Source organism: Hyaena hyaena, unplaced genomic scaffold (genome assembly GCF_003009895.1).
Source record: "Hyaena hyaena isolate Hyena2069 unplaced genomic scaffold, ASM300989v1 scaffold_188, whole genome shotgun sequence".
NCBI classification, from domain to species: Eukaryota; Metazoa; Chordata; class Mammalia; order Carnivora; family Hyaenidae; genus Hyaena; species Hyaena hyaena.
In genome coordinates, this window is record NW_024080819.1 from 1,222,282 (window position 1) to 1,237,769 (window position 15,488).

The 15,488-nt window shown below is 36.2% G+C and overlaps 1 protein-coding gene across 1 annotated transcript in view; it reads right to left on the reverse strand.

Moving 5' to 3' along the window:
* The window catches only part of VCAN (versican), a 114,314-nt gene that overhangs the window by 44,347 nt on the left and 54,479 nt on the right, over positions 1 to 15,488 (reverse strand). The gene's annotated exons all lie outside the window — the stretch shown is intronic.

Below are 15,488 nucleotides of genomic sequence, written 5' to 3' on the forward strand. Positions count from 1 at the left end.
CAGAACATTTCCCTCGATTGTAAATTGCTAAAAAGTACCAACCACTAAGCTTAATTGACTTTTCTGCTACCAGAAATACACCAGCAAAACTCCTTGTCTAGGCATCAAGAAAGAGGAAATCTTGGGCCCTCACTTTCATCAGAGTGCAAAGTTGTCCTAGGAGAGGATCCTGCCACTACAACTGTCTTGGTCTCTGTGTCACAGCAGTGTATAAAGGTGCCTGTGGGTGCAATGACCCATGAAGTAAACAAAGAAACATGCAGGATTGCACAGCATCTCACTCTCCCACTCAAGGAGCACTGTTGCAGAATTAGTTTTCAGACTAGCTCCAAGTCATGGCACATATGCTCAGGCAAAGCCTGAGAAGCTTACAGAAAGAATTATTATGACGGAGCCACCTCTGTCCCCCATCAGTAGGGAGAACATTCCTGTAGCAAGAAGCCACTCCCTCCCATGTATGAAAGAACCAACATCTAGCATTTACTGACAAGTCAGAAAAGAAAACCCCTATTGAGAAGGAACGAGTATTGCCTGTATTCTTTAGGCATCAAAAAAAAAAAAAAAAATACAGAAGTATGTGAACTCTTAATAAAAACTCTAAGAAGCTCTTTCTATATTTTTAACTAAGCTTTGACATAAAATCAAAGAAAACAAGACTTTTGTGTAACTAGAAGACATATACAATTTTTACATTCATCCCCTTCAACCTTTTAAAAGCAAAAAAGAAAACTCTTGTCTGTACCCCCATGACATCTTCGCTGTGTTTTCCCTAAAAAATTTTACTTGTGTAGGGCTGGGTTGTTCTTACACTAATCTTATATCCTACACCCAAATTTCCATCTCATTCTATCCCATACACTCAGCTTTCACCTGTAGAAACAAAAGTTTATGGGTATTCAAATGAATAAAACATTTCTGCCATAAGAGAGGCGAGATCAATGCCTAAGTCTAGTATGTTATGAAAATAAAAAACGAATACCAATGATTTCTGCCACAGATGTTGCAATAACTCTTAATTGCCAAACAAGTAAATGACTAAATGTATTCCCTTTTTTCAAAAAATATAATTAAAAGCACGTTTGTTCAATATTACGTTACTGAAGTTGTTGCTGTAATCTTACAGTGCCTCATATTATGTATGTTTTAAAAGAGAACACAATAAAATCTTAAGATAATAACACCTTTTAATATGGCTTGCAGTGAAGCCCAATTTTTGGTATGAAAAAAAAAACCTGAGATAGTATATATGCATATGCACACATATGTATATGTGAACATATTTTTAATGCCTTTTGCACAAAATAAATCTTTTGAAATATCACATCAGTAATTTTATCTAATCACCATACTAAGTGGTTTCTCATTGCTGATACTATTTTACTATAGTTGAGGTAAGCCAGCCTCAGTTAAACTATTCTGTACATCTTTATAAGATATAACTGAAGCTTCAAAATTGTGCCTGTCTTAAATTGCTAATCCTCTCATTTTACATTGAATCTTTTGCATTAGGTTTCAGTAGGTGTAAATAAAACTAGAATTCACATTAAGAAGCAGCACACACATGGATGCTAACTTCACACAATATTTTTCATTTAAATACAGAAAAAATTTATTGTTTTGTTAAGCAATTCTCACCATATTTTGTACCTTTTATAAATAACAAAGATAAAACTAACCACTCAGCTCAAGTTCTTCAAGAAAACACAGGATAAGTAAGGAAATAACTGCTTGATACTGTTTATTTATAAATTCCTAGACCAGAAATAGGGTAAACAACACTCCTTGTCATTATAGATTTATATAGATTTCTAAATAATTTCCTTACTTAAAAAATAGTAATGAAAAGCTGATATAAATATATCCCATGATCTCCATAGTAAATATAAATGGAGGTCCCATCAATGTATTATGTCAGTAGCTCGAAAAATAAGTGGGGTGGAGAAAAACAGAGAGAGAAGACACTAAGGTAAGTCAGTGTGTCAACTGTCAACGTGTCAAAAGAACTAACATGTCAAGATGTTCATTTAAATGTTTTACAAAAGAAGGAATAATTTTTTTAAAAAATATTTTTTCTAGGAAAGAAAACAAAAACTGCAATTGTAGATCAAAAATTTATACAATAATTTCATTGACTAACAACTCTTAATTAAATCTACTTAACTCAATTAATAAAAGACCCTGGCATTCAATTTATATTCTCCAATTTTAGTTTCAATGAATAATGCTTAACATTCTTTTAGTCCATTTTCCACTTATATAAGGAGCTTTAACATTTCCTACTGCACATGGATCTATGGGGACTTTCCTTAGCATTTTAGACCATCACATCAGAGTATTTTACCAAAAGATTCAACTGTTAGATGCAATATATTCCATTTTCTAGCCTAAATAAATATCACAATATTTCCAAGACAGCAGTACAAACATAGAAGAGAGATGGCCTTTGTATATTCTTCACAAACACAGTTGGCTTCATATTGGCTTTTGCACACAAAATTGAATTCACAACAACCACAACTATGCATATTATCTTCCCAGAAGCCAACTGACTGCACAACATTTACTACCTATTATGTATTAGACTCTTGCAGACCCTTGCTTATCAACTCTGTAGAGCCCTAAGGGCCTCAAGAATATTTCCCAAGTCTGTTTGACTGTCTTCCTACATGTCACTCTGTTTGAAACAGATGCTCTTGCCAATAGGTTAGAAAAATGGCCTTATGAAACCTTTTTCTCCTTATTTTAAAAGGAAAGTTTTTGAGTATACCTATCGTAAATGTACCAATCATTACATTTAATCTAGGATTCCTTCTTCCATCTGCCTCCCAAGCATCTGGTTTGAGTTGCTTTCAGAATAGTAGAAAACACAGAAACATCTTAAGCTATTTCGTCTTAAGCTTCTCATTGTACCATGAGGCTGGTAACCACCAAAGAACTATGGGCATGTCACAGTCCACAGAGACTGAGAAGATGTAGATTTTAAAAAATATAGATTTGATATGTATTACAAAAGTGTTCTATTAAATGGGAATTCTTTTTTTTTTTTAACTTTTTTTTTTTTAATATTTTTTATTTATTTCTAGGAGAGAGAGAGAGAGAGAGACAGCGTAAGCAGGGGAGGGTCAGAGAGAGAGGGAGTCACAGACTGAAACAGGCTCCAGGCTCAGAGCTGGCAGTCAGCACAGAGCCCGACGCGGGGCTCGAACCCACGAACCGCGAGATCATGACCCGAGCGAAAGTCGGACGCTTAACCGACTGAGCCACCCAGGCGCCCCTTAAATGGGAATTCTTAAATAAAACAGATACAAATAAGACTTGAAATTATTGTTTCCTTTTTTTCTGAAAGAAATATTCTCATAATTAAAAAACTAATATTCATTGCTTGAATAAGTTGTGTCAGCCTCCAAATGGTTTCATCAGATTTCTTCATAATGTTTTAAGAGTAAGGGAAAAGTTCATTTTTTTTTCTGCCAACAAATTCCCTACAGATCAATCTACATTTTATTCTCTCAGTGTGGCTGGTTTGTTCCCATACTTGTAAAACCTCATAGAGCAGGGGGTGTGGTGCTGTGGAATCTATCCAGTATGGATGGGTGAGTTCTTTCCCACCACCCCATACTTTTGTCATTGCTATCTTAAATCTCACCCAAATTCCTATTTGCTCCTTTTTGTTATTCAGCCCTTGAAATTACTTCTTCATCCCTTTTTCTTGTTACTACCTAACCCACCACACATGTTATCAGGGAATTGCAAGTACTATAATTACTATAAACTATAGAAGTTTCTTTGTGGGGTGGGATGGTGGGATGGACACCTGTGTGATGGTAAAAGCAGGTATCTAATTCCAAAGTTATGATCTGTTCTATTTTACATTAATAGTGCAACCTAATGGAGTCATTTATGTTCTCAGATGAACATGTTCTTTAAAAAGACTCTATTTTAGAATTTTATTCTAAGGATAATATAACTTTTATTTGGATTTCAAGGGTCAAACCGCAGAAGTCTGCACATTGTGTGTATAATCTGTTCTATGTTTATACAAATGTAACACCTTGACTTGCATATACTAGTAACACAGTTAATAGATTTTTTTTAATGACATTTCACACAAAGCTTTTATTGCGAGCTGACCTCAAATTATTCACCATGTATTTTTAAGTGCCTCATGGCAGAGTTTTGCGGACACAGCACAAGCGTTCCAGTTATGCTCTTAGCAGACACAAAACATAGTTGCTAAGATGCATAAGCAGCCAGCTAAAGTTCATGTTCTCTTTAGGGAATTTTACAATTTAAGTGTAAGAGCTTTAAATTAAATTTAAGTATATACCAGTTTACTCAGCAGAGGTATATTAGGATCACATTGCTTTAACAAAATGGATTTCACTTTAATGTGCAACAAAAAATATTTTGTCTCCTTATTTTAAAAATATAATAGACAACCATACTAAAGTGCTTGAGCGATTCTCACAGAATTTAAATAGAGAAAGCTGGAAGTTCTTTAAGATGTTGAGGTTTTCTTTCTTTTTGTAAATGTTTATTTATTTTTCACAGAGAGAGAGATAGAGTGAGAGCGTGGGAGCGGCAGAGAGAGGGAGACACAGAATCTGAAGCAGGCTCCAGGCTCTGAACTGTCAGCACAGAGCCCGACATGGGGCTCGAACTCAAGAACCGTGAGATCACGACCTGAGCCAAAGTTGGCACTTAACCAACTGAGCCACCCAGGTGTCCCAAGATGTTCATGTTTTCTAACACATACCTATAGGTCCATCAAGCATATAGAAACAAATGCCCAAATTTCATTCATGTTTAATATGCTCTTAATTAAAGTAAAATGCTAATAGGCACCTCATGAATCAAAGAAAATCACCTAATTTAAATTTCAATCAGATTGTTTCAGACATCCTAAATTCTCCGATATTTTCAGAATGTGAGACACTAAAAATGGTGTCAACTCAGGACATTTGAAAAAATGGACATTAGTAGTCAATATATAGGCACTCTCCCCAAATCTCATCAGATGTTTCTGCATCCTTAATTAATTACCTTAATAATTGAAAATCAAGTGATATTTATATCTATACTCAATCCTCCCAGAGATGAGAGAGAGTGATCTAAAGGTCAGGAGACCAGCATTAGATTCTGTGACCCACATCTCCCTATTAACTCTGTCAGTCGAGATTCATTTGGTACACCTCCCAAGCATTTTATCTTATAGTGACAGCCTCCTTTTGATGAGCAAGGAGCTCAGTATTTCTCAATTCGTGAATTTTACACCCAGAAAGGGTAATATATATATATATATATAAACAAGGTAAGGGTTTCTGATGGCCTCAGTTTTAAGAGGCAGACATGCTATGGGGATGATAAATGGGAATCATCTCTTTTCCCAACTTGAGATAATCCTCTAATAATGCTGTTCCCTCAAGTGGAAAGAATGTGTTTAGATACAGTCATCTGGTCTAAGTGCACGTAAGGAGATATCACTGAGTGTGGTCTCTTCTTACTTATAGAAAAGGCTCAGGGGTCTTCATAACTTCCAATTTTTAAAGAGCAAGGGCTTTCCTGGAGACCATAATCCAGTAAGTTTGGGACTTTCAAGAACTTCTGAACAATAAGAGGAAAAACTATATGACAGAGAACTAAGCCAGGTTATTAAGGTTTCAAACTGTTTGCTTAAAAATAGAACAGATAAACAAAAACTAGCCATAGGCAGTGCATTTATTATCTTTTCCGCTTTACTACTCCAACACTGTCAAAGCCTTTGATAGATAGATAGGTACCAATCCTAACACCAGAAAAATGCTTTGGTCAGAATCAAGGATTTAAAATTTAAGTAAAGACTTTGAGCAAAGTAAAACAAAGACCTCTCATAAATAAATATAGACTTATACTTCCTTTCTGAGGCCCCTAAATTAAAGCTACTAAGATAAACTTTACCAGACACCATTTTATTTTTAATTATGTTATTCTTTTCTTCAAAAGTCAATAGCAGTTTCCACTCACCTCTTACACCTGACCTCTTCAACAGGGTGTTCAAATGACCCCATTGACTGCCCCCTTATTTATCCTGCCCCTTGAGTTCTCTGTTAGAGAATTCTCTGCTTTGGAGCCCAGCAACTCCATGTCCCTCTCTCATTATCCTCCTCATCCTTGGCTCAGGCTTCTATTCAAGCAGAATCTTCTCACCACCAACTTGGAATGCTTTGTAAACCCTCCAGTGAATTTCATCCGTGCATTTATGAATGATCCAGCTAAAACCTGCGGTTCTCCAGTATATCTTGTCTAAAACACCTCACCCCAAACTGGTTGTATATTTGATTTGTATGCCTTTGGACTTAGGTCATACTATTTCTTATGTCTAAATTCCTGAGCTGTTTTCCATATAGGCTTCTATCAGGGTGCTAATCACTGTTTTTCTCCATGTAAATGTATAATGAACAAACTCACTTTGGTAGTATAGTCGAAAGAATCCTTAATCTATTACCATATATATATTTCGTTATAGTTTCCATGTTGATATAGACAAGATAACATGGATAGAACAAAGTAAGTTATGTAATCTGGGTAATTCAAGATATACTTTTCCACCCCTCACCATTACTTATGATTTAATTACAATTATTCCTGAAACTTTAACGATATTTAATTCTACTTTCTTCCTTACTTACAGATGCCAAGGTCCATTTAACACGTGTGACAAAAGCTTCACCTCCCAAAACACAATCAAAGACCACCATTTCATTCAGGGGACATTGTATTAGACATATTCTTTATCTCCTTAAAATGGTGAAAGTACAGCATAAACTGGCAGAGGCTTAAAGCATCCCCTTCCATAGAAATGTCTATTTCAGCCAGTTGCGTGCAGGTCAGAAAGCCTTTACTTTACTAGTAATGTTCAACTCTTACTGTGCATCAAAATCACATGAGATGCATTTAAAAATACAGATATTTAGTAATGCAAAATAAATAAACAAAGCAAATTTAAGAAAAGAAAAAAACAAAAGATACAAATGCTGGAGCCCCTCGAGTAGAAATTTGGATTTAAATTGTCTGATGAGGGATGAAGTAGTTAGGTATTTTTATTGAGAGGTTCCCTGGTCATTCTAACACACAGTCAGTGTTAAGAAGCAGTATGGGCAATATTTATGCACTGGACCATTTCCTGGTGTTTCTCAAAATCCCCTGCTCAGAATGGTGCCGTGTTTGGTTAGCTGGCTGGTGCCTGGTCGGTGTAGCTCTGGGCCCTCCTGGGTAAGCTGGGTGGTTGCTTATTGAGGGAATAGTGCCCAGAGTTTACCGTGAGGCCAAATCTAAAGACACTTCTTATATTAACTTATATCATATTGCTTCTATTTTTTCTTCTTACTAAAGCAAGCAAATAGCCTTTATTATACATTTTTGCTGACTAATTATTTCCAGTTGCCTTCTCTGTTAAGCTATAGATTGTGTTATCTTCTTTTCTTCAGCCACATAGTAGCTTAATTGAATGACTTTAGTTTAACACCCCCAATTATTTCCTGGAAGTGAGTGTGAAGAGATAGGAAGAGAATATTTCATCTGCAGATAGTAAAAGGCTTCCCTAAAGAGCAGAGCAAGGTAAGATTGCAGCATAGTGAAAAATGATAACTATACTATATTCTGTTATACTCTATAGGAATATACATTGGTAGTATGTTTCCTGTTTCCTTTCTCAGCTTAGAAAAAACAAAACCTTCAGAAACTTACTATAGGTAGAATATGGCCAAAGCAACTAAATCACTCCACAAGAAACCAAGAAGACTGTGGTACAAAACCAACAGATGAAGCCAGTAGAAGCCAGTCAAGGTAGTGTGTACTGTTGATACATGTGGGCAAGCAAGTCTAGGTATAATAGACATGATAGGTCAAATTTTCATAGACACAGATGCTGAGATATAATTAAACTTTTCCTCTCACTCCAGAGATTCTTTCTTTCCTATTTAGACTTTCAATTATTTATGGAGAAATACTTTATACCTTATCACAATTATTCAAGCAAGTATTTAGAAGAGTCACCATAAGTTATTTTTATCCCAAGAATCAAATCATTCTTTTTAAGAACAATTACAGCCTTCTTGCCAAAAGAGAGGTGTTTTCCTCCGATTCATACTCAAAAAGTCTAAACATTGGCATATCTAAGGAACACCATTTTTTAATACAATAAAATAGGTACTCAGTTGTCTACATGATGCCCTGGGATGAAAGACTATTTCACATTTTCTATCACCTCAACTATGTTAAAAATTAAAAGTACTTTGACACAAATGAAAAAAATATATATACAAAAGTTTTCACCAAAACACATCCCCATCCTTACACCCCAGCCAGGGCCCCATTCTTGGAATCATTCTTGCAATGAGGCAATTGAATAACCAACTCTTCTTGGACCTGACAAACCGACGCTCCTTGCGGTGTAATGTTATACATTTTGTAAACTGATAAAAAATAGGCAAGGCTTATTGAAAACATACATGTTCAGCTTTACCTCATTAAAATGAAACCTAAGAGAGCATTTCTTTCCCGTTTCCTTTCCTCCTATTTCTCCTCTCATGATGCACGTCTCTCCTCTTGGCTACATCCCTCTCCTCAAAAACGTTCTGAACACTGTCTAGGCCTATGAATACATTTTTTATTCATTGCACAAATGAATGATCTAAGAGCTATTAAGAAAGAAGAATGTAATCCCTGTGTAGAGAACTGGGGGTTTCCTTGACAACAACAAAAAGACAGCAGGGAATGCCCATGCATTCCATGAATATGCAAGAAGAGACTAGGCCCAGTACCTGGACAATTTTATAAAGAATTTGTAAAAAGAAATTTTTCTTTGGGAAAAAAATAGGTTGGTAGTTATCAAGATCATAAGCCCAATTTTTCTCACACATGAAAAAGAGCAGAAAGCTAAAGAATTCTACATATAGGTACTGTAGAATCAATACTATATTTAAATTTTAAATAACGGTTGCAGCTGCTTCTGATTTGCACCCAAAATGGCATCACCCTAGACAAACACAATTCATAGAGGACTAAAATTTTAACAAGCTCTTACAGTCACACAGATACTATAGTATAATTATATTTGGCTCCCCGTGGTATAAACCCTGAATTTTTAGATAATTCCATTTTTTACCTATTTACAGTACAAAACAATCCAAGTGTTCCTACATTTACAAGTCCAGAATAAAATAATTACTAAAGCCGAGAGGGGATTAATTTGTACTAAGTAGTTCCCATGTGCCAGGGGCTATGTTTGGTGCTTTGTTGTCATGAAATATTAACTCTATGATGCGCCTACCACAGCGATGGGCAAGCCCTTGAAGAGATCCCTTTTTCCTCGAAGCAACCTGGTGTTTGCAGTATTATTACATATTTTTAATGTTATAACAATGAGCCTCTGGAGATCAAGCAATTTTTAAGACCAAACAGAGTAAAATAACAATGTTGACAATGAGCCCACGAATGTTTCCAAAGTCTCTTCCCACTGTGTCAACTGTCTGTTCCATGTATACTACGAAGCCAACTATCCACTCCTGCTCCTTCAGAATATCACAGAGCATGCTCCAAAAATCAGTTCTAGCATAGTATCTTGTTCATGGTAATTACCTGACTTGAATAAATGAGAAAAAATGTATTTGTATATTATATGTACAGGTGTGTATACGTGTGTGTGTGTGTGTGTGTGTGTGTGTGTGTAGGTAGGTAGGTGATCATTTTCCTTGTTTGATAATCCCTGTGATTTGTAAAAACGAGTATGGGTCAAAGTTTAAGAAATATTCCTTCTGCACAACATCTATTTGATGGCAAAAAAATCTGACAAAGAAATTAAGAAATTTCCGGGTCCACACTGTGGATAAGTAAAGGAGAGACTGACTCCAGACTCTCCAATCTCTAGCACTTGTTTCTGTAATACTAGTGAGTCAAAAATCAGATGTTATAAACCTTTAACTCACCTTTTAGAGTACACAGCCCACCCATTATAAAGTAGCTTTATGCTATTTATCTCTACAGGTGTGTCACTCTGAACCATGACACTTCATGGGAACATATTTTGGAAAGTTAAACATACTTAACCTACAGATGATGCTATATTTGTCAAAAAAGCATGAATCACTGAAGAATAGGAAAGTAATATGAGATCACTGCCTTCTGAAAAAGTTGGCTGAATGTCTCTGGTTTCCACACTCTGCATGTTTCTAGGTGAATACTAAGAAGGCATTCATCTTCTGAAGTGGGCTGCCCCTCTGTCAACCCAGTGCTAGTTAGAAAAATGCCCTATTATACTTGTGGCTCTTTAGCCCCCACTGATGAGCCTCTGTTAGGCAACAAAACAGTAGTAACTGGTTTCCAGTAATTTGTTTTTGATCTTCCTGTCCAATGAGGACCCAGCTGAAGTCTTATCCTTCTCACAGAATATTCTCTGACTTCCATGGCTCCAGTGATTCCTTCCTTCACTGACCTCAACTGCCGTTTATAGCTGGTACCACATCACCTTGTGTGTAACTATATGTTTCCGTGCTGCGGTTATGTTTGATTGTGTTAATACAGGCTTCCCAGAAATGCTCTATGCTTTTAAAGTCCTTGGGAGCAGGGCTTATGGTTTATGTTTATTCTGTGCCTCTTTTAATATCTGTTAAAGGACTAGGCGTGTGGTAGCTTTACCTTTTCCAAGATAAACCTTGCTTGACTGTGCTATACTGGAAGACAGTGTGTGCCTTTCTCTGGAGTTTATTGCCAGTGACAGCTAAGTGGTATTTGTCTTGAGATAAAGCCCCACCTCAGTAGTAGTTGTAAGGGCAAATGCTATTTTCAGAAAGAATAGGCATTGAATCATGTTAGGAAGACAATAAAGTTCTCTTTAGCTATCTATGGAACACGGCTTTTATTATTAAACCTCAACTTGTGAAGAAACCATTTCTATGTTTTGAATTTTACCTTGAGGTGGCTGGGTTAATAAAACATTCACAGAGCATTTAAAGAAATTCAGGGCCTACCGTGTATTTGTGTCTGCATGTCTCTAAGTGAGTGGTGTGTGCATGTATGTGTTACACATAAAAAATATTTCCCTTAGAAGGACTTTCTAAAAAGGTAACTTTTGATCTGTAATGTAGTGTTAAACTCACTAATGATTTAGAAACAGTAAGGTCAATTCTTCTCTTCGTAGTATAGAAACAAAGAGAAGATAGTCTCTTCCCTTTTCATTATTTGACTATTAGAAGAGGAACTTGACCCTTTTCTAGATTTCAGACAGACAAGGAGTGATGGGATAAGCTACCCTAATTCCCTCCAGAAGAAAAAGAAAGTGCTTCTCTGGCAGACAACCAAAGCTGGAGCCCAGCAAAGGGAACCACTCATGTGTGCAAGCAGTGGCCCCATCCAATTTCAGGGAAATGCTCCCAAATTCTGCAGGAAACAAGCAGCCCAGAACCAGTGCTACCAATATGAAGATGCTGTTCTGTTCTCTTGCCTTGGCAGGTACCTGAATAGCATACACAGCCCCCCTCCCCATATTAGCTGCAACCTAAACACGAGCCATGAGCCTCCATTCACCCATCTGCAGCACTTTCCCTAGCTGTCTCACAAATTATCTCTGAAGTTCAAACATGAAAATACATGTACATCGTGCCCTGACAGTATTGAACTCCGAGTGTGAGCCTGATTATTTAGCTCTGCACATACCAGTGATATTATGAAATGTAACTCTGTATTACTTTGATAACGCATAGGCGTCGGTAAGATTGAAACTAGACTTGCTTCATTTGCTTTATTGAGCATCACACAAACTTATTCAAAGGTAAACATCAAGAAATGTGTATTGTGATAGGGAGATAAAGTACTGATAATCAGACCAGTTTAAAAAATGTTCTCAAGTTAAAAAATCAATTCATTCAGGAATGAATTATTATTGTTATTTTGTTTTGAACTTGCTAAATGCTATTCTTCTTCTTCTAGCTGCATTCTGAGGTACATGTTATTTTATTTGTTTTTAAAAATTTTTTAATGTTTTATTTATTTTTGAGAGAAAGACAGAATGTGAATGGAGGAGGGGCATAGAGAGAAAGAGACACAGAATCTGAAGCAGGCTCTGAGTTGTTCGCACAGAGCCTAATGTAAGGCTTGAACTCACAAACCATGAGATCATGACCTGAGCTGCACTTGGACACTTAACCAACTGAGCTATCCAGGCACCCTATGAGGTACATGTTATTTTAGAAACTGCCACAAAGTAAGATCTGATTCCTGATGTCCTCTCAAATATGAACCAGAGCAGTGCGGTGTTGGTGGTATAGTGGGGAACACAGTTTCCTTTCAAATATTAAGCCAGAACAGCCACTCTTTTATCTGCTCAAAATATAGTGTCCCTAATAAGATTTTGTTTGGAGAAACGAATCTGCTGATATAATAAAATTTTTGAAGTAATTTTTCTACATTATAAATGTTATAAAAATGAAAAATATATGATTTTTAAAAATTATATGGAACTGGGACACCTGAGTGGCTCAGTCGGTTAAGTGTATGACTTCAGCTCAGGTTATGATCTCACAATTCATGGGTTCGACCCCCACATTGGACTCTGTGCTGACAGCTCACAGTCTGGAGCTGCCTGGAATTCGGTGTCTCCCTCTTTCTCTTCTCCTCCCCTCTTTGCACTCTGTCTTTCTCTTAAAAAAAATTATATGAAGCTATCTAGTATAGACGTTGCCTTTCAAAAAGTGATGACTGTGCACCCAATGATATAAATATTGCCATTTGCCCAGATATCTATCTCCTGTTCCCAACCCAACATCTCTTATTCTTTATCCTCTCCTCAATCCCATTAGCATTATGTACATTCCTCCAAAGTACAAATAAAAATGAAGGAGGAATTGGTTATATGAAAGTTATTTCTGAATGATATAAATAATAATGTACCATAATTACCAATGAGGAAACTGAGCAAACTGAATTCCAATTTAGAGGCCAAAATCATCTTTTTCGAAATCTCATTATTTTTAATATCATTACATTAATAATTTTGTCAATATCTTAATACTTATACTGTCTTAGTTTAATATTGGCCTTATGCCTGCCTTATACTTAGGTATAAATTATAAAACTAGCAAAAAAGAACACATGACAAAACAAGTAACATCAAGCTGGACTGACAAATAGTATGTTGCATATACAAAATCATTTAAAAACACTCAATAAGCCATCTATTTTAGGGTTATAACTATGAGCATTTGCATAATGGCATTTGAATTTAATATCTGCACATTTTCAAATTATTCTTTGGTTTAAAGATAACAGTATACCAGTTATTAAAAACATTTACAGTTCTGTCACACCAATGTATGACATTTCAGGTGATATAGGGGAGCGTTCTTAAAAAAAAAAAAAAAAAAAAAAAAAAAAGCCCAGAATTGAAAAAACTCTTCCTACACCATTAAATCCTGTAGACTTCATACATGTTCACAAAGAAAACCTTTCAATAATTTTTCGAAATGCAGGTGTGCAAATTACTCCTGAAGTAGACAGGAGTCATGCTTTCAGTATCCCCTGAACCACTGTTAAACACACCCCATAGCATTTTTCAGCTCATAAAACTTTTATGAGCTGAAAAGTTCCTTCAGATTTTTTTTAACTGCTAACTACATTGCCCTCCAGCAACAGCACCTTAAGCTGCTATTAAGATCCATTTCAGCAAATATAACATAAACGTGTCTTGAGTAGCATGTTTTGTTTCATAGTAGTAAAAAAAATATATCGAGATTTATATGATTTGCTGAGCACAGCAAAAAATTATGAATGCCTTGGTTTAGTGTAGCGCGGGTGGTATTTTTGCTTACTTGGGTGTATAGTACATGGAGAGGGGGTTTCTATGTTTGTGAAGAGACTTCTACAAGTTCATATGTGAACCAAGGATTTTCCAATCTGGGAAAATGTGCCTTGATACATAAAAAGTTGGTTTCCAGGCACATGTGCATTTTTCCTTATTAATGTACACCTGCCTTAGAACTCATTAATTTAACATCTGCTTTAAGGTTTTTCTTTGCCAAAGTTCAAGATGCTTGAAAAATTAACTTTTTCATAGAAAAGAAGTAAAATTAGTAAAAGTCAGCAGTTGGATCTGAGTAAACCTTGCTGTCTTATCAAGACAGTAAGCAATGTTTTTAGCACTAAGGGGATGACCAGTATAAAGTCTACAAAAATGATAGGTCGATAGAAGATCGAGGAAAAGAGAGACGGAGAGATGGGGGGAGAGAACGAGATAGATACAGGCTATACCCTACCTCTCACCCCTCTCATACCTACTCTCCTCCCACCCCTGCCCCAACACACACACACTGGAATCTCATCCTGATGGAGAATAGTGCCCATTCCCTTTCAAGAGTTTTCTCACCTGTTGTTATCAATGCTGAAGGAAAACTAGTGTGAGACGAAAATCATGGCCCCATGTTTTCAAAGTAGAAGAAGGCAGACTAGGCATGTCTCCCAGACCCAGCTGAGTTAAGTTCACGACTCAAATATAAACATGCACCTTTGTATAAACGGTTTCTGGGTTAGGGTACTCAGAGCCACCATTTCAAGTCACCATTTATAAACTCAGATTTTTTTTTTATGACTGCCAGTTATTCCAGGAAGATAAAATTTCACATTTTCTATTTTGTAATTTGATCATCCTAACCTTACCACACAGTTTTCCATTTCAAAGAGTTTTTAATGGAGAACGGATTTTACTGCTTTCTATACTACTTGATTCAACACAGTACCTACATTTACATGAGAGTAATCTAATTTGGGACAAACTTCTGCTTGAATGCAGTCATTCAAGCATTTTTAAAAACTTCACAAATTAAGTGCGTAGTTACTCCTTTTCACTTCTGTTTTTTTCTTTTTCATAATAATATCTCCTTGTCACTTTTCCAACTGTACTAACAGCAATCCTCATTTCCACTAAGTAGCAATTCATCTTTCTGACCCGAGTTTCAGGAGGTAGAAAGGGAACGTAAGAAACAGGAAACATGATAGTTTCCAAGACACAGCATCATTAGCAGAACAATAATGTCCAATCCCACCCTCTTTCAACTGCACTAGACAGTGGACATGACCTTCAATACTCTGGGAATCTTTCCTTTGTACTCTTCTACTTATTCCTCCACAAGAGCTTTTACATGAGAAAATTCTAGGTACTATGAGTGTAAATTTACCACCTACAACACTGGAAGCTGACTCGACGACAGAGAGAACTGTTTGTTTCCAACAGGTCCACTCATGAACATTCTAATGAAGATAGCATCACTTTTAGGAAAAGGACACCCTGAAGGGAATATTTCAATAGCAAGAGAGAAAACCTTCTAAAAAATTTCTTCTAGTCAACCTCTCAGACCCCCAATAAGGGAAAAAATCACTATTCTTTCAAATCACATATTTAAACTAGAATACAGCAATTTAAGTAAAAATCAGTAATCTTAACTTCTTAATTAAAAAGATAC